This window comes from Cimex lectularius, unplaced genomic scaffold, assembly GCF_000648675.2.
Source record: "Cimex lectularius strain Harlan isolate CLEC.00 unplaced genomic scaffold, Clec_2.1 scaffold481, whole genome shotgun sequence".
NCBI classification, from domain to species: Eukaryota; Metazoa; Arthropoda; class Insecta; order Hemiptera; family Cimicidae; genus Cimex; species Cimex lectularius.
The window spans coordinates 73189-96199 of NW_019394179.1; the positions used below are offsets into that span (position 1 = coordinate 73189).

The 23011-nt window shown below is 36.3% G+C and overlaps 1 protein-coding gene across 1 annotated transcript in view; it reads right to left on the reverse strand.

The window, feature by feature from the left end:
* The window catches only part of LOC106669386 (acetylcholinesterase-like), an 81371-nt gene extending 58715 nt beyond the window's left edge, over positions 1–22656 (reverse strand). Inside the window, exon 1 of the mRNA XM_024230005.1 lies at positions 22588–22656. The gene's annotated coding sequence lies outside the window, so the exon portion shown is untranslated. The remainder of the gene's footprint in view (positions 1–22587) is intronic.
* Positions 22657–23011: the final 355 nt, after the last annotated feature.

Genomic DNA, 23011 nt, shown 5'->3' on the forward strand with positions numbered 1-23011 from the left:
CGTAATTTCTTAGAAATGTTTCGACTTCAAAAATCCAAAAATATTACATACAGAACAAAACAAACAAACATAATTTCTTAGATATGGTTTATATCAACCGAGATAAACACAGTATCAATTACAGAACAGATACATGTAAACTCAGTCGCAGCTATGCCAATATCATTAATGAAATACAATATAGATAACATACATATATCATTACATTACATTCCACACATCAAATATTTTTCATAGTCTAATTGTCCAACAATTTAGCTTTCCTTTTCCTATTTATCCCTTTCTACATAATCCTGAAAGGATAATCTGGCCGAACCATTACCAACACATTGTTTCCCTTCGTCGGCTCTTTTCACCTCAAAGAAGCCGATGCCTTATACAAAAATGTCTTTTTTATATACAGACTTCTTTCCCCACCCCTTCAAAATCCAATGTATATAAACATAAAACAGCAAAATCTCACTGGCACTCTCAACACGACACGAAAGAATGGCACAATTACACAGAAGACAAACACTTTGAGTGAGTAGAAATACTTTGTTGAATATAAAAAATATAGTTTGCATTGTATAAATTCACTTTTCCACATCCTAAATGTATTTGTTAAATGTAAACAATGTTTGTAAATCCCAGGGCTTGAAGATGATCTCAATAAAGATCGAAACGTTGGAACGATAAAGAAAATGTTTTTCTGAAACCTACATCACACCAGACCGCATCTCACGATTTCTGAATAATTATCGATTAACGGTCACTAATCACCACACATTTTAGGTTTATTATACAAAAAAATATACCAAAAACTCAAAATCTAGGAAAAAAGTTTTTCCTTAGTCTGTAATTGAATATTCTATTGGAATATATTACTAATGGCTGATTTATATATGCTCAAATCTGGGCGCGTATGTCCGAGCTTGTACATATGTTTTTTTTTAAATACTTTATTTATATTTTATACAATATACAGATAAATGGAAAAAAGAGTACAATACGACATGGATAAAATCCGTCTGTCGGGAGTTAACTAAACTGAGAGATAAAAGTGAAAACAAATCAAATGAAAATTACCAATTAATACTGCCTACTAGTATTCATTTTATGTAGACAGGTAAAAAAAATTTTTGGTTTCCATGACAAGCTCTCACCAATTGAACTGCTGAATCAGTCGATACCTATATTGCCAGGCCTCGCGGGCGTAGTATGCAAGGGTTGCACCATTCCTTATTTCGTTCAAGGACTGAAGAAATTCAACGCAGGAAAGGCTAGGAATACTCAGAAGCGGAAGGTGATTTTCTGAAAAAATCGAGCACTCAGCCACAAAGTGAAAACATGTTCCTTTATTTTTGAGTTGCATAAGGAACATTATTCGTTAACATCAGGTTTCCAGGGTACAAAATTGAAGTATATTTGCTTAAAACGCATTTTTAAGAACCATCGCATCTCGGAGAGGCGTAAAAGGTTTGTTTGCTCACTTAGTGGATTGAAGAGACACGATGAATGGTCCAAAGCTCTATAAAGGAGGAAACGGGTGAATGAGGCTTTCCTTAGGCAACTCTCGTGATGGATTTCCCTAATTCTACTTAGGAGGATTACGCTTGTAAACGTGAAAGGACAACCATAATCATGTGCCAACTTGTTCCATTTGGAAAACCAATAACAATTCGTGTTCATCACGGCTGTGGCTGTGGTTTTCGATAGAGGCGTAGATGCCAAGGACAATTGAAAACAAATAAGAAGTGGAGTTTCAAAGTAAAACAAAGTAGCATGTCTACCCCAGTTTCTAACAACAACATTTTTTTTTTAAATAAAAAATCCCTGAACCTTTTCTCTCACCTCTTATCTTTGTAACCCCCAGATCTGGCAAGCATAGCACAAGATGGAACGATGTTAACCACTTTGAAATTTGCTGAAAGTCCTGGATGAACAGATCTTTCCAAACTCTATTTACTTCAAACTTAGCGAGTGTTGCTTTGCGTTGTAGATGATCCGTAAAATATAAAATTAGCTTTGTTTTTATGAGTAGCACCTGCGAAAATAAAACAAATTTTCAAAACCTGCATTAATTTTGTACCAAGCCAATAGTTTCAATGGGAAGAGGAGAGTGGCATCGGAAAAGGGAGCAGCTTTAAAAAAGTGGCGTTTCAATTATAACCTAGGAAAAATCTTTGTGTACGGTTTACCATGCTGTACGACGTTGCAGTTTTCCGTGCATTTTGTCAATTTCTTGGAATATTTTTCTGCTGAATTATTAAGAAATTATTGTGAACAGTCGCAGCAGTACACTACCAAACATAGCCATTTTTGGGTGCAGAATTGGTTTTGGAAAGTGTTTTGGTGCTTAATCCTGGTCCAACCACTGACCTGTACGCCTCCTGTTATTGTGATGATGATCGAGAAATGGATTATTTTGGTGGCATAACGTGGAAATTTCAAAGCGTCGATTTCTTTGTGGTTGTGTTAGTTCGTGCGGTACCCACTTTACCAATGCTGGTCAAAGGCATCGCAGTTTCCCGTGCATTTTGTCAATTACTTGGCAATATTTCTCCACTGTGATAGATTTCCCATAATTCAGGAAATTACAGTTAACAATCAGCAGTGCGCCACCAAACAGTCACCACAAACTTTCTTGAGTGCAGATTTAGTTGGGGGAGGTTTGGCGATTCACGCTTGTCCAACCACTGATTGTACGCTTCCTTTTATCGTACAGAAACCATTTCTCACGGACGTGATGACTTAATCGAGAAATGGATTGTTTTGATAGCCCAACAGAAGAGACATGTAAATTTCAAAGCATAGATTTCTTTGGGCTTCGGTTAGTTCGTGCGTTACCCATTTGTCGTGCTTGTTTGCTAATTTGCTCCAGAACAACGTTTGAGTGGTCCACACTAAGCTCTTCTTCGATTTCCCATGTTATCTTACGTGAAATTTCTTCAATCGACTTTTTGAGTTGGTCGTCGACCACAACGGATGGCCTATCAGGACTTTCCCTGTGAGATCGATATCTCTGAAACCATCGTTCATTCGCTAATGCTTCCCTACCCAGAAAGTGTATTGATGTTACACGCGGTTTGAGGCCGAACTCTTAAACTCATACAAATAAATTTGACGAAAATCTACTTTGGACAGATTTAATTTGGCAGGTCCTCACTTTTTTGCCGGCTAACTACTATGGTCATTGCCGGTTCCTCGCATATTTGTCCTTCTCACGTTGTTCTATAATCGCGAAAATATGTATACTTTTTTGCATTTGTCATCACCTTTCTGTATTCCACACGCAATATTCCTAGAACACATATTACAAACATACACCCGCTTGCTACTACAAGATTTGACCCCTATTTTTGGCAGGTCTCAGAGTACAAATGACCTAGAGACCTCTATACCAAACTGGGGTCGGCTAAGTGAGAGACACCTCTCCAAATACTCATCGTTCACGCCAATAAATACGTTCATTCTGAGTAACCATTCATACCGTATTTACAATTAAAATTGGCAAGACACCGAGCATTTTTATTGCCCAGCGTTTCGCCCTATCACACTCCACTTATGACCAAAGTTTTTGACAAGTTTGCGAGTACTCGATATTCCATTCATACTTAACCACTCACGCTAATAAATACATTCACACTGGATGATTTCAACGGATGCCCTTCCCTCGTATCCCTTATATTTAAAACTGCATTAATTTTGCACCAACCCAATATAGTAATACATAATGGGAACAAATTTTAGTAATTAGTTGTAGGTATTTTTGCCATTAGCAAACAAAATTTATTACCTTATTTGAGAGTTTTTATTAATCGAATATATTAAAAATCCAGGGTGTGCAAGTGGCTTCATGGCCTAGGAATTGTTATTGGCCGGTTCCCGGTTAAACGTGTACTGAGGAGGCCGCATATTTGACGTGGCCCGACCATAAATCAAAGGGCTGCTCGCTAATTTGTTGCCGTGGAGGACAAAGGGGTGGGCGCTTAACCGTGCGTTTCCCCCATTGGCTTTTATCGCGCCACAGCCCCTGATTTAGATCGTGTCACCCCCAGCCGCCACCCCTGCGACCCCTTCCACCCCCATAGTAAACACCGGCCCACTTTTTGTACACACAACAATACCACTCGTTACCCCCTTCTTGTTTCAACACAATTTGCACTTAAATGAAAAGCCATCGTTTTTCATTTTCCAAAATCCCACGGGCACGCTGGACGTGGTTTTTTCTGTGTGTGTGTGTGTGTGTGTGTGTGTGTATGCCTCAATCCCCATGCCACCCGATTTACCGCGCGTTTAGAGATTATGAACCCAACCAAATAATGTTTTTTGCTTGCGGTTTTTTCCTAACTATTTATTAACTTTTTGAAAAATGCGTCTTCAGTACTAAACAATGTAAGATTTTTAAGCTTTTTCCTTAAAAGATTTTCTTTGAGGATCTTCCCTTTGAACTTGAAGGCGTACTGTGCGAGTTGGCAGCATTAAGGTTAAAGCGTTACTATATGCTGATGATGTGTTGTTCTTAGAGGATAAAAGACTAGGTTTACAGAAGAACAGAAAATATCAGAAGGGGCATTGTAAGAAATGTAATTTGACTGTTAACCTTGCCAAATCTAAGGCGATCATTTTTAGAAAGGGTGACAGACTTGCTTTGACTTGTCCTCCTTTAGTTTTTTCTAAAAGGGATTACCTGTTGAAATTGTATAACACACATAATTGTTGCTTACCAAACAGCCAAAAACGCGGATACATTAGATTGGATTAATAATAAGTCCTCCGCTCAAGGGGATGTAGCCGGAGATAGGAGCATGCAAAAAAGTTTATGAAAGGACCATCGCACAAATTAACGGCAGAACTGCTAAATCTAATGTTAGCTAGTTTGGAGTGCTAACTGGACTCTGCAGACTACAGATGCATAGGACTCGGAGTAGCAAAAACAAGCCTGTCCAGATATTGTCAAGAAGAAGAAGAAACAGCGGAACAGGCTTTGATTTGCGCTCTGTTAAAGATTTTTCTAAAATGGATTACCAGTTAAAATTGTAAACCACTACAAACACCTTGGACTTACTCCTTCCATTAACGAAGAGGCCGATGAATTGGCGAAGGAAAGTTCAATGAGATCACCTATTGAAGCTGAGCCCTTTTGCGGCTGACCAAACAACCAAAAATGCGGATCCATTAGACATTGGATTATTAATAAGTCCTCCACTCAATGGGATGTAGCCCGAGACAGCAGCATGCGAAAAAGTTTATCAAAGGACCATCTCACAAACTAACGGCAGAACTACTAAACCTAAGGTGTGTTAGTTCGGGTGCTAACTGGACACTGCAGACTCCGGAGTCATGTCTAATGATTAATGATTGATCACTCAGACCGTTAGTCATAATTGGTAATAAGTGACTAATTTAGTCATTAGTCGCCATATGTGATTGCTGGCTAAATTATTCATGACTAGTAATTAAATACGAGGCATGACTAATTTAGTCACAATATAGTTAGTCATGACTAAATTTCGATAAATCATGTTCAAATGGGTGCTCAAAAAATGAAAAATACACTTCATCAATTTTAAAAAATTTTCTAACGGAAATTTATTTCATCAAAACAAAAATCCTTTAACACCTTATTTAACAAAAATCAATCTTCGAATTATAAGTAAAACTCCGTCGTTATGAAAAGCCAAAAAATGATAATGATAATAATAATAATAATAATAAAATAAAATAAAAAAATCCTAGAACAAGCTACGCTTTGAAAAGTAAATGTTTTCATAACCGATCAATGGAAAAAATATTTCTTTGAATTAAAATTTATTCAACTTAAAAGGAGAGATTTCTACATTATTTGGAAATGTGTAGAGATTAGTGACCGTTAATCGATAGTTATTCAGATATCGTGAGATGCGGTCGGGTGCGATGAAGATTAAACACACATTACCCGTCCGATAACTTCAAAATAGCTTTCAAAAATTATAAAACAATCCAAATACTTTTTTCCAAAGTTAAAGATCCGACACCAATAACAAATAAATCTGATGTAATCTACAAGATCAACTGTTTAAACTGTCCGGCAACTTAGATCGGTCTTACATCCCAGTATCTGGACAAGAGAGTAAAACAATATATCTATGATTGCAAAAAACCCAAGCAAAATCCTACAGCACTCGCTACCCACCACTTTGAACACCAACACAATTTTGANTACTATCGCACTAATAAATACATTCACTCAAACAGTAACCAGTCATTCTGTATTTACAAATTAAAAAATGCGGAGCCACTGGCGCATTTAATATTACAACAGTGCCTCCACCCATTCACTCTAAAAAATATTATAGCCTAATACTAACCTAAATCGGTGGGTCTGTGGAGTACTCGATATTCCTGCACAACCCACCCATACACTGTTACCTATACACTGTTTTTAACATAAACTATGTCCTCTGGCTTTGTGGATCGTTTGCAGCTTTCCTTGTCTGTTAATTTAATTCTTTAATTTCCAGAAATAACGACCCCCAAACGAATACCACATGTTCGTTAAATGTTTTAATTTGAGAGAGGTATTTGTGAATTTATAATGGGTCAACCGACAATTCATTTTCGAAGTTTATTATTATTATAAAAGATTTTTTGTATTAACACTTTATAGGGTGGGAGATTTAAAAAACAAATTAATTTATCAAATCCACGCCAGACGATTTTGTATAGAATGAAAATAAAATTTTTAAATTGCCAAAGTAAATTTTTTTCAATAGTAGATGTGAGTAATGCGACAGGCATTCCGCCTTGACTAAAAACAAATGTTTGTTCATTTACGATTGAATAAAGTCGCGTGAATGGGCGAACTGTGTAACTCTGATGACTTTTTTATTCCCACCGGCCAACTCTGTTATTATACATTGTTAATTTATAATTTGTTTCTCGTGACAATCTTTGTCAGCCTATTTTCTCTTCGGCCTGTTAAGGCTTCGTGCAAGTCTTGGGCAAAGTCAAACATGACGGCTCTTTTGTTCTGGATGCAAAATAAGCACATAAACCAGAGCAACAAATAAGAGAAAAGGAAGAAACTAAAAAAAACCATTAAAATAGCTGCACAAAACGACAAATCGGCCCAATTATTACCTGGCTGATAATTAAAGCAGAAAAGTGACTAAAACTGCTTTACATTCAGTTTAGAGAGGTTTGATTGCGCAGGTTTCGATCCCATGGTCTGCAAAGGTCAAGCCTTTAATGGTGCTTGCCGTTCCATATTAACTTAAGCTCGTCAAGTATGATGAGATTGAAAACGTTTTAAGTTTTTTTTTTATTAAAAAATTACTCTCAGGTTCAACTAAAATTATTTATTTTTTTAAATTGACATCTCTACCAACTTACAAACAGCTATTGACGTTTTTCTTACTAATACAATAGATCAGTCCTTTCTTACTAAATTTTACCCCTTGCCTTTCTTCTACAGCCTCCTCCACTTGTTCCACCTTTTCTTTTCAGGCTGTTCCTAACTAGCCTCTTAAGTAGCACAAATAAAATAATCCTCTATCGGGGTGATCCTCAAACTTCATGACTTTACATTAATGACTACCGTAAATTAATAAAATATTTATCATCAGCTTTATACAGATGACTCCGAAATATAGCTTTCCTTTTCTTTTTTGCCAGCGTTAAGAATTTAGGTGTTAAACTCAATTAGTAGTTCCGGGGCAGGTGAAAATGGGTTAACTGGGTCGTACAAAAGTCCCAGGCTATTGTGATCTCCCTCTTATATTCCTTTCTACCTATTCCCCCTAAATCACCCTATTTCCTTTTATGTTACCGTCAAGAACTTTCGTATTATCCTTGATCAGATCTTGTCCTGGAAGCTCAATAACTATGAGATTTTCCGCCGGTACATTCCACCTTCCATCAGTTCCGTCATTCCACCTTCTCCCTGTTATTACGAGGGCTTGCTTTCTCCCTTATCCTCGCCCACTTTGATTAAGGATGTGTTCAAGGAGGAGCTTGAAGATAAGCTTAAACTTCTTATAAATTTGTACGTTTTATCTTCGACTCCCCGAGGAGGTCCGACGTGATTGATCCTTTTACTGACGATCGTTATATCTTTCGTACCGCATGCAATACTCTCTTATCTCTTTCCACTATCGATTGATATTTCCCCATTACCCATCTTAAGTATTATCTCTTAACCTGAAGGTCTTATATACACCGTCAAACTCGCTGCTGCCCTTCTAATCTCTCTCTAAGCATAGAACTAGGATGTGGGACTAAGACTACTTGATACTAGATAGTCGATAGGTATCATAAGGAAAGAACGCGAGATGGAATACAAGTGAGGGTCCGAAATGACCCTAGCAGTCAGCCGACCGGAAAAAACGACAAAAACAATATATAATATCAGATTATTCAGAAATCGTGAGATGCGGTCTGGTGTGATGTAGGTTTCAGAAAAACATTTTCTGTAACATGTCAACGTTTCGATCTTTATTGACATCATCTTCAGAGCCTGGGATTTACAAACATTGTTACAACATACAAAATTACTTTTCTATACCGACATCCTTCCCCACCCCTTCAAAATCCAAAGAACATAAACACAAAATAGCAAAATCTCACTGGCACTCTCGACACGACACGCAAGAATGGCACAATTACACAGAAGACAAACACTTTGTGAGTAGAAATACTTTGATTGAATATATAAAAAATATATTTTCCATCGTATAAATTCACTTTTCCACATCCAAAATGTAATTGTTATATGTAAACAATGTTTGTAAATCCCAGGCTCTAAAGATGATCTCAATAAAGATCGAAACGTTCGCACGGTAAAGAAAATGTTTTTCTGAAACCTACATCACACCAGACCGCATCTCACGATTTCTAAATAAATATCGATTAACGGTCCCTAATCACCACACACGTATATAATATGTTAATGGAATTCACAGGCAAGATTTAAAAAGGCAATTCAACAACAGGTACAAAGAAACTAAAAAAATTCCAACACTTCAAGGCTTTCTATCTACAATAACAAAATTATTTATGAAGCTCTTCAAGCTCCTTTGAACTTAGGGACAGAAAGTGTTCGTGACGGCAAAAACAGGATCCAATTGATCTAGTCAAAAATAGTCCATCGCCGATGCTCCTTTGTCCACTCAAATCTGTGCCATTCTTGCGTGTCGTGTTAAGTGTGCCAGTGAGATTTTGCTGTTTTATGTTTATATACGTTGGATTTTGAAGGGGTGGGGAAGGAAATCGGTATAGAAAAAACATTTTTATATAAGGCGTCGGCGTCTTTGAGGTGAAAAGAGCCAACGATGGGATAAAACGTTGGTAATGGTTCGGCCAGATTATCCTTTCAGGATTATATGGGCGGGGATAAATAGGAAAACGAAAGCTACATTGTTCAAAAATTAAACTACGTAAAAATGTTTGATTTGTGGAATGTGATGAATGTGAAGATGATCTCAAGAAAGAATGAAATGTTGGTACGATAAAGAAAATGTTTTTCTGAAACCTACATCACACCAGAACGCATCTCACGTTCTCTGAATAATCATCGACAAACGGTCACAAATCACCACAGATATAATATCACAGATGGCCCGCAAGAGTTAAAAAATATACACTCCGGGCATTCTTGCAATTTTATACAATCTACAAAATATATAAAATATACAGAATTGGCAAAGTGATGAACAATGTAAGTATCTGGAAGGAAACTGTCAACCACTGACATGAGAGAGAGAAAAAGAGAAAGAGAGAGAGTGAGAGAGAAGCCCTTGCTAGAACTCTCAATAATAATGTTTGGCTTAGGGTTATGCTAAAAGGTCAATAGGCCATTTCTTCTTAGCCGGCTTGGAGAAGTTTAACGTGGGATATTTTTAGCTCAAATATTGATAACAGCAAGAATAGTCGGACTTGTCAAAAGCCTGTTAAAACGCAGTCGCGAACTGGTTTAATAGAATGGAATTCTCAAAGAACTTTTCATACAACAATCATGACAATGAGCCGCTAAGAATTTTGCCTTCTGACTACTTGAAAAATAAAAATAATTTTTATATGAAAGGTAAACTATGTATAATAAGACCAAAGAAGGTTATTCTATTTTCTCTTTTTCCATACTGTTCAACGAAAACAATTCACATGTAAAACAAGGATGAAAACGTTTTAAAAATCAATAATTTTTTAATTGATAGTAACCACAGACGATATTGACCTAGGTCAGTATGTCAACAAATTTGAGGGGTTGTTAAATTGATCTTAACGACCTTGTAACGGTCAAGAATGAACGTGAGTGGATAGTTTTTATGAACTTTTATAACTTTAATGTATGATTTTTCATTTGATGGTAATTATATTATTCTAGAACAAGGCCAACATACATTTCATAGCATGTACAGTGGTTTCTAATTTTACTTTTTAGCCTTTCACAATTGTTCTTTTTAAATAATTATACCAAGGGCAAAAACGATCCGATTTTTGTCTAATTTATGACGTATGAAAGCTAATCTAAATACAACGATGCTTACGTAAGAAAGCAGAATATGCCTTTAACAATGTCTAGCATTAATACTACGAAGGGTATGTATATTCCACCCAACTGATTTTTTTCATTTCTTAGATGAAAGAAATTTCTACCCTTAATTATCCCTTAATAATCTCATTGTTTTTATCAATAAATAAATTGTTTATGCTATGTTTTAAATTGAGAATATCAATTAGAAGTAAACCCATTTAATAGTAGATCAATTCTTAATCCAAAACAGTGAGAAAGGATTTATCAATGTTTAACTTTTACGGAATTTAAAAATGTTTATTCAGTCTCATTCCAATTCTGAAGGAATAAACAGTTTAGTTTTCAACTTTGTTTTCTTAATTGCAATTTTTAACTTTAAAAACGCCATTTAGTGCTGAGGATATTGCGCGTGATGTGGCCCTCACTGATGGATGATGGACGCACCATCGGAGTTACCTACGAAACGCTGCAAGACGCCTTTAAACGTTTTCGAGAAAATGGGTCCTGCCATAGAAGGCCCGGTTCTGGACGCCCTAAGCTAACAAAACCACTGGATGACCAGTTCCAGGAAGTTCGAGGTGTCCGAACAGTATGGACTGATGGCTTTTCGCCCTGTAAGAGGATCTGAATTGACCCGAACACACGGAGTTGCACGGCTCGATTTGCTCGAGAGCACAGCCATTGGTCTTTGGACGATTCATCTGCTGTACTTTTTACAGATGAGTGTACATTTGCTCTACGATCTCCAGATCGGTTTCAATGGTTGAAGCTCTTCTATAGTCACATTATACATCCCAAAACATTTCCTCTTGCGGGCTAGTGTAGCTCCACAGTTTGTTAGTAGATGTGTTGGTGTCTTTTCTGCCTCATTGCAGAATCTGCCTGTGCCATCTTGGATTATTCCAATCTTCTTTAAGTGTCCATTTAACTTGCCGTGTCCAGTTAGGAATCCTATTAGGATATTTAGTTTATTCCTGCTTCCCTTGATACATTCTGTGATTTCTTCCAAAATTGGTTAGAAGATTCTCGGATTGTCTGTGTCCAATGAGTGGATTCCATAGTTCCCTCATTTTCTTTTTGTCCTTCTGAGATACTTGTTAATAGTGTGGGTTCCTATGCCAAATAAGGGTTCAGGTCCTTTCAGCGGTGTAGCAGCTCCTTGCCTTGCAAAGGTGTCCGTTTTCTCGTTGCCATCTACTCCCATATGTCCTGGTACCCAGCAGAGGCTGACTGTTCTGTGTACCTAATATGTGTAGTTCGGTTTTGCAGTTCAGCACCATCCTTGAACTAATGATATTTGAGCTTAGTGCTTTGATGGCTGCTTGGCTATCTGACATGATAGATATATTCTTGTTTTTGTACCCTTTACGCAGGTTGAGTTGGGTACACCTTTCGATTGCATGAATCTCAGCTTGGAAGATACTGGTGTATTTTCTCATGGATTCTGAGTATTTGTTTCCAGGTCCAAATACTCTTGCCCCTGTACTTTCTTGTGTTCTAGATCCATCTGTGTACAAGGATGGTACCATTCTTAAAATGTTCCCATTCTTTTTTGGTATCCAGGTTTATTTGGAAGTTTTGATTAAATTGAAACATCCTGTTCATGTCGTTTCTCGGAACCATGAGTATCGGATGGTCTTTTCATAGTTTGTTGCTATCTCTCCATTTTAGTTTTATTCCTGTTGAAGGTTTCTCTTTGGTAAAATTTATTATGGTTTTCTGCGCTGTTCTTATTACCATGTAGTGTAGGGGATTAATCCCAGTACTTTTTCCATACTAATTATAGGACATGTTCTATTTCTGCTCCTGTTATGCAGATGCATGCAAGTCTTTGTATTTTTGTGAGTTCTTTTCTATTAGTTACTTGTACTGCTTTATCAGCCCAGGCTATAGCCTAGGTAAGTATAGGTCTTACTCATGGTGTACATCCCTAGCAGGGTTTCCGGTCTGCGTTCCCAGTTCCTTTCTGCTATTCTTCTGCACACCATCAAAGCTCGCGTCGTCTTCGTGCTGGCAGAGCCGATGTGTTTCTTAAATGTTTGTGTAATGCCCAGATGTTTGTCTTCTTTTTTGATTTATATCACAGTGTTATTGAGTGTTATTTGCCTCATGTGATCTAGTTTCATTTTCCCGAAGCGACTATAGTTGTTTTATTAGGGTCGATTCCTACGTCAGCGGTTTTTTACACCATTCTTCTGTGATTTTTATTCCCTTGGATTATATAACAGAGAGTATCCTCGAATTTTCACCTGGCCGTATATATATATATATNAGATATATATATATATAGAGAGAGAGAGAGAGAGAGAGAGAGAGAGAGAGAGAGAGAGAATGTAATATCGGAAAACAAGACACAAATATTTTAAATGTCGGAGTTGCTTCCTAATGCGTGTTCTCTGACCCCTCCGTATACGTTCCCTGAATAAATAATTTTATTCCTGCTTTACTCTACAAAGGGCCAAAATTGAATGTCGTTCCCCTGTTGGAAGTGGAAAGGGCGCAGGGCGAAAATAACAAGGGTGAGAAACATCGAGAAGCGAAATGTGGTAGTACAACCGACGCTTCAACGATTTTTTGATAACAGAGAGACAAGACACAAATTTTGATAATAAATAAACAAGACATAGAACTGACCGCTAAATCCTATCCTTCAAAACGTTCTCTTGAGAAAAATGTTGAAGAAGCAACTCCTTTAACATGATTCACCCTGGAAAATAATTATTTTTCGATAATATGTTCTATTTCCTTTGAAATAAAATAATCTCTGACTAACAGCATGAGCATTTTTTGCTTACCGTGTATAAGACTCGCCCACAGAACTTTTATCAGGTAGCAAACAATTCTGAAACGACCAAACGCATTCAGATTGACGCCTCTACATATGCCAATGTGTGTTTTTTATCTTTATCTTCTTGAGGACACCATCTTACTGTCTTTTACCAGACAACATTCTACTAAAAATATTGTCTGCTTTTATCGCCTCCATGACCATTTCCGCTCCCCAAAACGTGGTCCGCCGACTGGGGGATCCGCGGTGAACATCGAGAAAAAGCAATAATTACAAAAATAAACGTACGGAGTTTGAATAAACAAAATTAAAAAACTAATAACCGAAAACGGAAGTTTTTATTTTGCAGCAGCAGTGAGATGATGAGAAATGACAATAGACAATTCACGATCTTTGTATTAACCCTGTTAACTCTGTTAGGTCGTGTTAGATCGAGAAAAACGATGATGTAGACTTGTAAAAATCGGCTATTTAACATTGCTCGATCTATCAGGGTAGAGCCAATGTTAGATGTTAGGCCGAAAATGTAGTCACATCGTTATCCGTTAGGGCGTAAGTAACCAACATGGCGGCCATGAATTTAACAGCTGTTTTCGGTTTACATGTATTTTTATTCTTAAACACGCATTAATTAAATCAGACCAACACATTTCTTTTGTTAATTTCTGACCTGTCCTTATACTCTCATTCATAATAGATATATCCCATATCCTATAATAAAGTTGTAGGCTGTTAGACGTTAGGATACAAGTTAGATATGTCGGCAAGAATTGAAGCGTGTCATTTGTTATTACTTTCCGAGTGCATAGATGGTATTTTGAATGAAAGAGTTGATTAATTTTCCTTTTTTACTAACTTCTGTCATCTTACAATTTAACACAAAACAAAACCATAACACCCCCTTGTGATTACAATTATACTTTGGATGATGACCATCGTAACATAGACTGCTACACAGAGTTCACTTATCAAAGGTAGAGCGGTGCAGGAATCTACATATCAAAATTAGGAATCAGCATCTCTCCTCCCCTCTTGGTAATAACACCTCCGTTTTTCAGGCGGAAATCTGGGCATCAATGTGTGTTGTAGAACAATTATGGAAAATAAAATTAGGGGAAAAGATATTAGAATTTTTTCTGAGGGTCAGGCTAGTCTTAGGTTATTACAAAAAGATTTATCAACCTCACGACTGGTGGAGGAAACTGTAAATCTTATCAATAGGATCTCTTCCAGGTTTGATAACAAGGTAACCTTTATTTGGATACCAGCACATAAAGGACACCATGGCAATGAAAAGGCGGATGGCCTGGCCAAAGAAGGTTCTAATACTGCGTTTGTCGGGCCACAACCTTCAAAGGTCTAAGGATGCCTGTTCCTATGTCAGTTTCCGGACTTACACAGGATGGTCTTGCAACCATATACCCCTGAAGGCCCAACCCTCACGTCACCAGGCGTTAGCCACGGCGGCAGCCGTGCCCAGGATGGACCACGGGGAGGTGCCTGGTTGGGATATGACGTGAGAGTGGCACCGTACAAATCTTACGTGCTAATGAGGGGTGCCCAATCTCCCCGTACAGGGCACCCCTCGTACATACTATGTATATATACAATAAACTACAATATGCTAATACTATATATACAATATACAATTAAATCTAATTTATCACTCACTGATACTTAGACTAACACTTACACTTATTCGACACTGTTGGGTGGTGTGGGTGTTCTAATTATAGCACTTTCAGTCTCGATTTGCATAGTTAGGGCTCGCTCGCTCCTAGTTGGTTGTGCTGAGGGCAACTTGCCGTATTCTGTGGCGTGCTTAATTTTCTGTATTTCTCGTGCGTGTACATGGCACTTTCTTGAGTCAGACCTATGTTTGCTATCAAGTCCCGCACTAGCACAGTTTACACATTTTTGGTTTTTACTTGTACACGTTTTAGTGGAGTGTTCCCCAGCACATTTAGCACATGTTTCTTTATCTGCTTGACATAGGCGTGATGTATGCCCATATCGTTGGCATTTGAAGCATTGGGTTGTCTCCTCATACTTTTTCTACTCGTTGTCTCTACTCGTTGTCTACTCATACTTTGTCGGGCCACAACCGGTATTACCACTCTCTATGAGCACAGCGAAAGAGAGTATTAAAAATTGGGGTATGAAACAATTCCTTAGGGAGTGGAATTTATCCCTCGGACACAGGCAATCAAAAGAGTTTCTTAAGGCGATCAAACCAGCAGAATCGAAATGGCTATTCTCTAACTCAATGAAGGGAATTAGGAGGCTGATAGGTATCCTGACGGGCCACTGCCCACTGAGAAGACACCTCTCCGTAATGGGTATTCTACCAGATCCCTTTTGCCTTTTTTGCGAAATAAAAGAAGGAACGGCGAGGCACTACCCCGCAGAGTGTGATAGGTGTGCTAAGTCCAGATTTGAATGGGGACATCATTAAATGACTCCTCGAGATTAAATGGTCCAAAATCTTGGGGTTCGTGAACAAGCCCAAGAAATTTATGCTGGACACGTGAGCAGACCAAGTCCCAGACCTTATAGGGATGGGGTACGAGTCTACCCAGGCATTTAACCCCTCGGGTCTCGGTCGCCCACCCTGCATAATATATATATATATATATATATATATATATATAAAACCATGCTAAGAAAAGAAGGGGGCATTCACGATCTTACTGGACAACTGTTAATACGAGTTAACACCTAGCAAGCATCGTGAATAACCCTAATGTATACTGTCGTATTTATACGATATTTTCAGTAAAACGAAGAGTCTTTTTTGCATAGGAAGGATATCACAACTTTCGATGCTAATGACAAAGTCCACGCCTTCAAAAGAAAAGTCCAGTTTTGGGTTGAATCTGGTGAGAAAGAAGAGGTGGAGTGTTTTCCCGTGTTAAATGATTTTTTTTAAAGAAAAAAAATCTGCAGCTTACGAACGGAACATTGATGAAATATATGAATATGAAGTTGGGAGATGTTCTTTGAGTACTAATTCCCTAAGTTCGAGATACAATGCTGCAAGACTATGAGGGTGGTCAAACCATTTTCAATTCCGACAAAGCCAACCGGTCTATCTTCAAGTGAATGCGAATGTTTGCTAGTTCAGACCTTGAAATCCATTTTCGAGATTCCGATAGTTACCCCTATTTTTCCTCCCTCAAAACAAACAATTTTATCCGATCGTTGAAAAAAAAAAAAAAGGTGTCCTTCCATTTGCCACAGCTTACCTACGCGAATCCGCATTTTCTATCTATACACCGATTAAAACTAAATACCAAAGCTGTCTAGATGCTGAACCCGACATCCGTCTCCATTATCAAGAATTAAATCTTTGTACAGACTAAAACTACCTCACTCTTCCCATAAATTCATTCATTATTAATTTTCAAATTAATGCTTTTGAAATTGGCTTTGGAAATAGGTTTTACCTCTTGATTCCGTTCTGTCCAGATTGATTTTTATATTCACTTGTGTTAATGGTCCGCGTGAACAATTAATATATTTCAATTAATTAAGGTTTTTTAGTTGAGATAAAAAAGTCAGTGTCACGAGCGGGATTCGAACCCACGATCTTCGGCTAGATACGCCGCTGCTCTACTACTTGAGCTATCGTGACTTCGATCCACTCGGACACTAACTTCCCACCTCAACCCCACCTTTTGAATTTTCCCTCCCTTTTGCCATTTTTCAAATGTCGTGTAATCTATTTGACTCTCGGCGACAAATGAAATGGCCACGGAGAGCTTTAGTGAAGGTATACTTCATTTTTACTTATTAAATTCTCTAGTTTTAGTGGACCACTTGACCACTTAATACATTTCAATTAATTAAGGTTTTTAGTTGATATAAAAACGACATAAGTATCTAATTTTACATACTTGTATGCGAGGGTCCTTACATATACTTTTTATATTAGCTAGAGTATGTTTGTTGGGGGGTTGGTGATAGATTTTTTTTTTGGGGGGGGGGAAAGCAAGAAAGAAAATTCCAGGAGCGACAGTGGAAATCGAACCCATGACCGAGGAGTCTATCAGCCGAGAGTGTTATTCTAAAAATCATTTCTGTGGGAATTGGATAAGACGTTTTTTCCTTTTTGTAGCAGAGTTTTATTCTCGGTGTAAAATTATTATTAACAAAGCATTTTTTTCGGACAAACAGACCTTCTCCAGATAGAACTCGGCTCTATACTGCATTGCTTAATTTCTTAATTCATAACTTTCCGAAGGAGAAAAGCGCCTAGGTCGTGGTTTAAAATCACTGACGGCAAAAGTTGGCCTTCTCCACTCGCGTTTTGCCAGGTACAGCTTAAATGGAAAGTTTGTCTGAGTTAAAAACTTTTAATAAGGGAGTCCCACGGGGAAGAACGAGCCTCTGGATATTTCCAGGTTTCAGTAAATTAAAGCGGGCTAACCGATTTTCCTCTTTGGCTGACAAAATGGAATAATTTTTATTTTTATTCCCTGTGATTAAAATCTTTCTCCAGTCAACAAGAATGTTTTGGTCAAACGTGAAGTTTATTAAGACACTAAATTAACAAATTGCTAATAAAAGGAAATTTCACAATATTGGATTATGGACTATTGTCAAAGAAATGGCAATTACCGGATCTTCTATTCCAAAATTAAGGCACTAAATTTATAATTTTATGAACATCTCAGCCTAATGACACGACTTAATGAGTATAAATATATATGCAAGATAAAATATGTTGTTCTTTCGCAAAAGAAATACAAATTGACGGAATTATTATTCCTGATTAGAAAAAAAAATAAGATGAACGGTGATATAAGAAAGAATGGTTCTCAAATCAAGGGGTGATAAATTTTTATTGATACATACATACAGGTTATATTGTTACGAAATGGACTTCAACCCTGAACTCCGTTTAACCCACTCGACGGCCGTTCAAATTTGAACCACGATTATCGTTGGAACACGATTCAAGGCAAATTAAAAAACGCCAGTTTTTGCGTTGAATTCGATTCACTATTGAACTGAGTATAAACCAAATTGGGAATGAGCCCTTAAGCGGAAATTAAAAAAATTGTTATAAACTATTCACTAGTTTTCGTGATCCGCTTCACCAATTAATATCATTCAATTAATTAAGGTTATTAGTTGAGATAAAAAAGTCAGTGTCAGGGGCGGGGTTTGAACCCACAACCTTTGGCTAGATACGCCGCTACTCTACCACTTGAGCTATCGTGACTTCGATCCACTCGGACACTAACTTCCCATCTCTACCCCACCTTTCGAATTTTTCCCAACTTTTTGTCATTTTTCAAATGTCGTGTAATCTATTTCATTCTGGGCGACAAATGTCACGATAGCTCAAGTGATAGAGTAGCGGCGTTTTTTTTTTGTTTTTTTTTTTTGCCTTATGATCTTGCATATTAGCCATAGTACGAAGTCTTGTGTGTTCAAATTGGGGGTTATCGGGAAAAAATGACCAGAGGCGACGGTGGGAATCGAACCCACGACCGCGGCGTGAGAGTCTCTCATGCTAACCACTCGGCTACCGCGGTCCCCACAGCGGCGTATCTAGCCGAAGGTCGTGGGTTCGGACCCGCTCGTGACACTGACTTTTTTATCTCAACTATAAGCCATAATTAATTGAAAGTATTACATCTTACATCGAGTCTAAATAATTACATCAAGTAAACTAAAATTACATAAAAACATTAATCATTATAAAACAATTAACCGAAAACCTTTCATCTCTTGCTATATTTCATCTAACCCTGCTTGAATACTAAAAATCTGGAAAAAATGGCGGCAAGAGTCAGTCGTGACAAAAATTCTTACGAATCAAACTATGTATGTCCAGTTATGGAGCATATGCTGTTAAGTTACCATAACAAGGTGGATATGGGGAAAGTTCCAGCGACAATAGGACCATGGATGAGTTGCAATTATTTAATTGTTTAAGTTGCGCACTTCAAGTGGATTTCTGGTAAATTTTTAAAATTTGTTATAATATCTATTTTTTAAATTGTTTATTCCAAATTTAAACAATTCTTTTTTTAATATCCTTGTATAATAACAATTTTTTATAAAAACCTAGTTTCATTTTTAAAATTTTATTTAACTATTAAGCTTTCAAATACTTGTTTAATATATTGAAGTAACACCAGACATTTCTACACGTGAAGTAATTAAAAATAAAAACACGTTTTTACTCTATACAACAATCTCATTTAATTAATTAATATAAACCTTTATCAAATAAAAATCCTTTCCAGGATTACGATTTTTGCGTAAACGGGTACATAATAAAAGCTTTAAAAAACATCCCTACGAAAGCTTTTCTACTTCGCAGTACATTCGAAATAAAAAGGTTTGTTCAAAGTTCACAAAAGGATTAACATTATGTACAGTTTTGTGTTTTGAAGTTTCGAAGGGGTGTGCAGTGGGAGAAGGTTTTTTTCGCGTGTTTTATTTTGTATTTTGAAAAACAAGACTTATCTGGGCAATTAAGAGGGGTGGAACAATGTTTGGCCTGTTTTGCTCGGTCAACCCTTCCTCACCAACCACTCCATTGTGAAAAAGCTGGGGGGGGGACTCTTTAAAAAACCTACAAAAAAAGTGAAATCCTCTCCTAACCCAACGATCAAATGGTGCTTATAACACTTATTTCCCCCGGCAGGCATTGAATTAATTATAAATCAATCTCTGAGATCCAAGTGGGTGCGGTACGCGCCCCCTCCGTGCAAAGGGTGAAAAGTGGAAAAGGGAAAAAGAAAAAGAAAACCGTATTTGAACTTTCGGCACATCCTCGATTTGTATGTTGCTCACGTAACCACGTGAAATCATTGCTGATTCCAGTAGCATCATAAAGCTTTAGAGAAGTTAAGTGCTCTTTAGATACATCTCGATTTCTAAGTAAACAAAAAATTAATTAAAATCTATAATTCAATATAAATAAAACTATTAAGGTCAGATTATATGAGTATTTTTTATTTCACATTGCTAAATGATTTATTATATAAACATGTAGTTGTTTGTAAAAAAATGTTATCATACTTGAAGATAATTTGTTCCAGTCACCTGTCAGTACCATGGCAATTAATTATAAGAGTAATTTTCGGATTTAAAAAAACATTGAAAATTTGAAATTCTGAACTGAAATTTAATACTGACAAAGTAAGAAAATCGGGGTGCAGGAACAACTTGAAAAATTTAATTATAGATGTTTCATCTTTGGACTACATTTTAAACCTAAAGAAACGCTTGAATTTTTCAAAATTAAAATCTGACCGTTAAGAAAAAAATATATGTAGTTTTAAATAGCATTATATTAAATATATATTCGCTTACATAAAAAATGGGGTGTATCGACTGTTTGTTTTTTTTCGGTAAAAGAAATGCATTTTATGTATTAAACTACAAACATTTTGCAAAGATTGAAACTAGTCTTACGAAATTTCGAGCTTTAAAAGTGCTTCAAATAATTTTTCAAATTTGGCAAATCAAGTGTTCTTGCGTTCTTGTCTATCTTGCCTTGAGGAACAACTCTCTTTTTCAAATGCTGTTTTGAAAACTTTCGTCTTTAATGTCAATTAGTTTTAAAAACTATCTTCCCATCTAAACCATCACCCATTTGAATTTCTATTCCGAGGAGAATCGCTGTGTAAGTTTTTTATGATAGCCATTGCGTGGCAAAGAGAAAAAAATTCGAGCTCAACCAGAAAAACAGTATTTTTTCACAATTCGGTCCGCTTTTCTCAAAACCCCTTCATCATATTAAAATGATTATTTGTTCATTGTATAGAGCAACAATAGCCAAACAGTACAAATGAGAAATTATTTTTTTAAAAACAGTATTGGATAAACCATTTATTTATAGAAAAAAAGGTACTTAATTTTGTCACAATTTCGTTATTGCAAAACATTAATGATTTTTACCCCTAGCTACAAATTTTTAAGATATCAAGAGAAACAAATCAGGAAAAATTTGCATAAATAATTCTGAAAATTCACCTTACTTGGCAACTAATTGACCTAGATAAATTCGTATCAAAATTAGAATCCATCGAGAAAAAATGAAATTTAAAAAAAGTGTGGTGATTAGTGACCGTTAATCGATATTTATTTAGAAATCGTGAGATGCGGTCTGGTGTGATGTAGGTTTCAGAAAAACATTTTCTTTATCGTGCCAACGTTTCGATCTTTATTGAGATCATCTTCAGGGCCTGGGATTTACAAACATTGTTTACATATAACAATTACATTTTGGATGTGGAAAAGTGAATTTATACAATGCAAAATATATTTTTTATATATTCAATCAAAGTATTTCTACTCACTCGAAGTGTTTGTCTTCTGTGTAATTGTGTCATTCTTGTGTGTCGTGTCGAGGGTGCCGAACACGACACGCAAGAATGACACAATTACACAGAAGACAAACACTTTGAGCCCTGAAGATGATCTCAATACAGATCGAAACGTTGGGACGATAAAGAAAATGTTTTTCTGAAACCTACATCACACCAGACCGCATCTCATGATTTCTAAATAAATATTTAAAAAAAAAAGAAAAAAGAATAGAACTGTCGTTCAATCGAAAAAGGGGTCTGCTCTTCCATTAAAGCATTTTGGAATGTAAAGCACTTTATAAAAAATATATGTATGTAAAATACCTTTTATGCAGTTTGTGTGGGTTATAGACGAGGTATTCCATTTAATGGTAAATGAAAACTGATTCGGAAAAGTTTAGAACCGAATTAAGAGCAGAATCGTTGACATTTGAACTCAGTTTTCCAGAAGAAATTCTTTGATCATACAAAATTTTACATTTTGTATAAAAAATTATTACCGTGATAAATAAATTTCATTTGTATGCCATATTCCACAGTGCTCACAGGCTGTATGAATGAGGGAAAAATAAGTTTTGGTAGTTAAAATATTTTAACATTGATAAGCCAAAATTTACAATTTTTTTAAACAGTTTTTAGATGATAATGGGTACCAATGCGAAAAAGTCAGATGATTTCACGTATTGTTTTTAAAGTGTTTAACAAAAAAAAATATTTTGACGGTTTATCTTATTATTTGTCTTCGGTAAAAGATTCAGTGTCTTATTTTGTATAGTTTTCTATATAGACTAAGTAGGGAAAGGTAAATAGATAGAAAAATTCTCAACGTATTTGCGGGCTTGGCATAGAAATCATGAAGAATTTTATAATAAGTCATCAAATATTTTTAAATTTTTAATAAAAGTTTATACATACAACGTATTGACATGATTGGTAAGAAAGTAATTAGATATTGTAATTTAGAGACTTACCGAAACCAATGAAGTCCGACCATAGTCCAAATACTCTTCAGACAAGAGTTAGCACGAATAATCCGAACCTGTAAAACGAAAAGTTTATTTTAACATTTATTATGTAATGAAAAAATAAATATTGTAAAATTAATGTACTAATTAGGGGGTCATCCTCCTGTATTATACTAAAATAAATTAATAATAATAATTTTAATTAATAATATGCTTAAACCTTAACTTAATATCACAAATGTTCCGTTTAGTGGTTCCATAAATAAATTATGATTGGAGATAATACTAATCATTTGAGGAGTTTTTGGTATAGTGTAATTTTACAGATTAACAGCAGACAGGGCGGCCAAAGAAGCAGCCAGAGGACTTCACGACGCTTCCCAACCAATACGCCCAGCGGATCTCAAGTTAGTAATTTCAAATACGATAA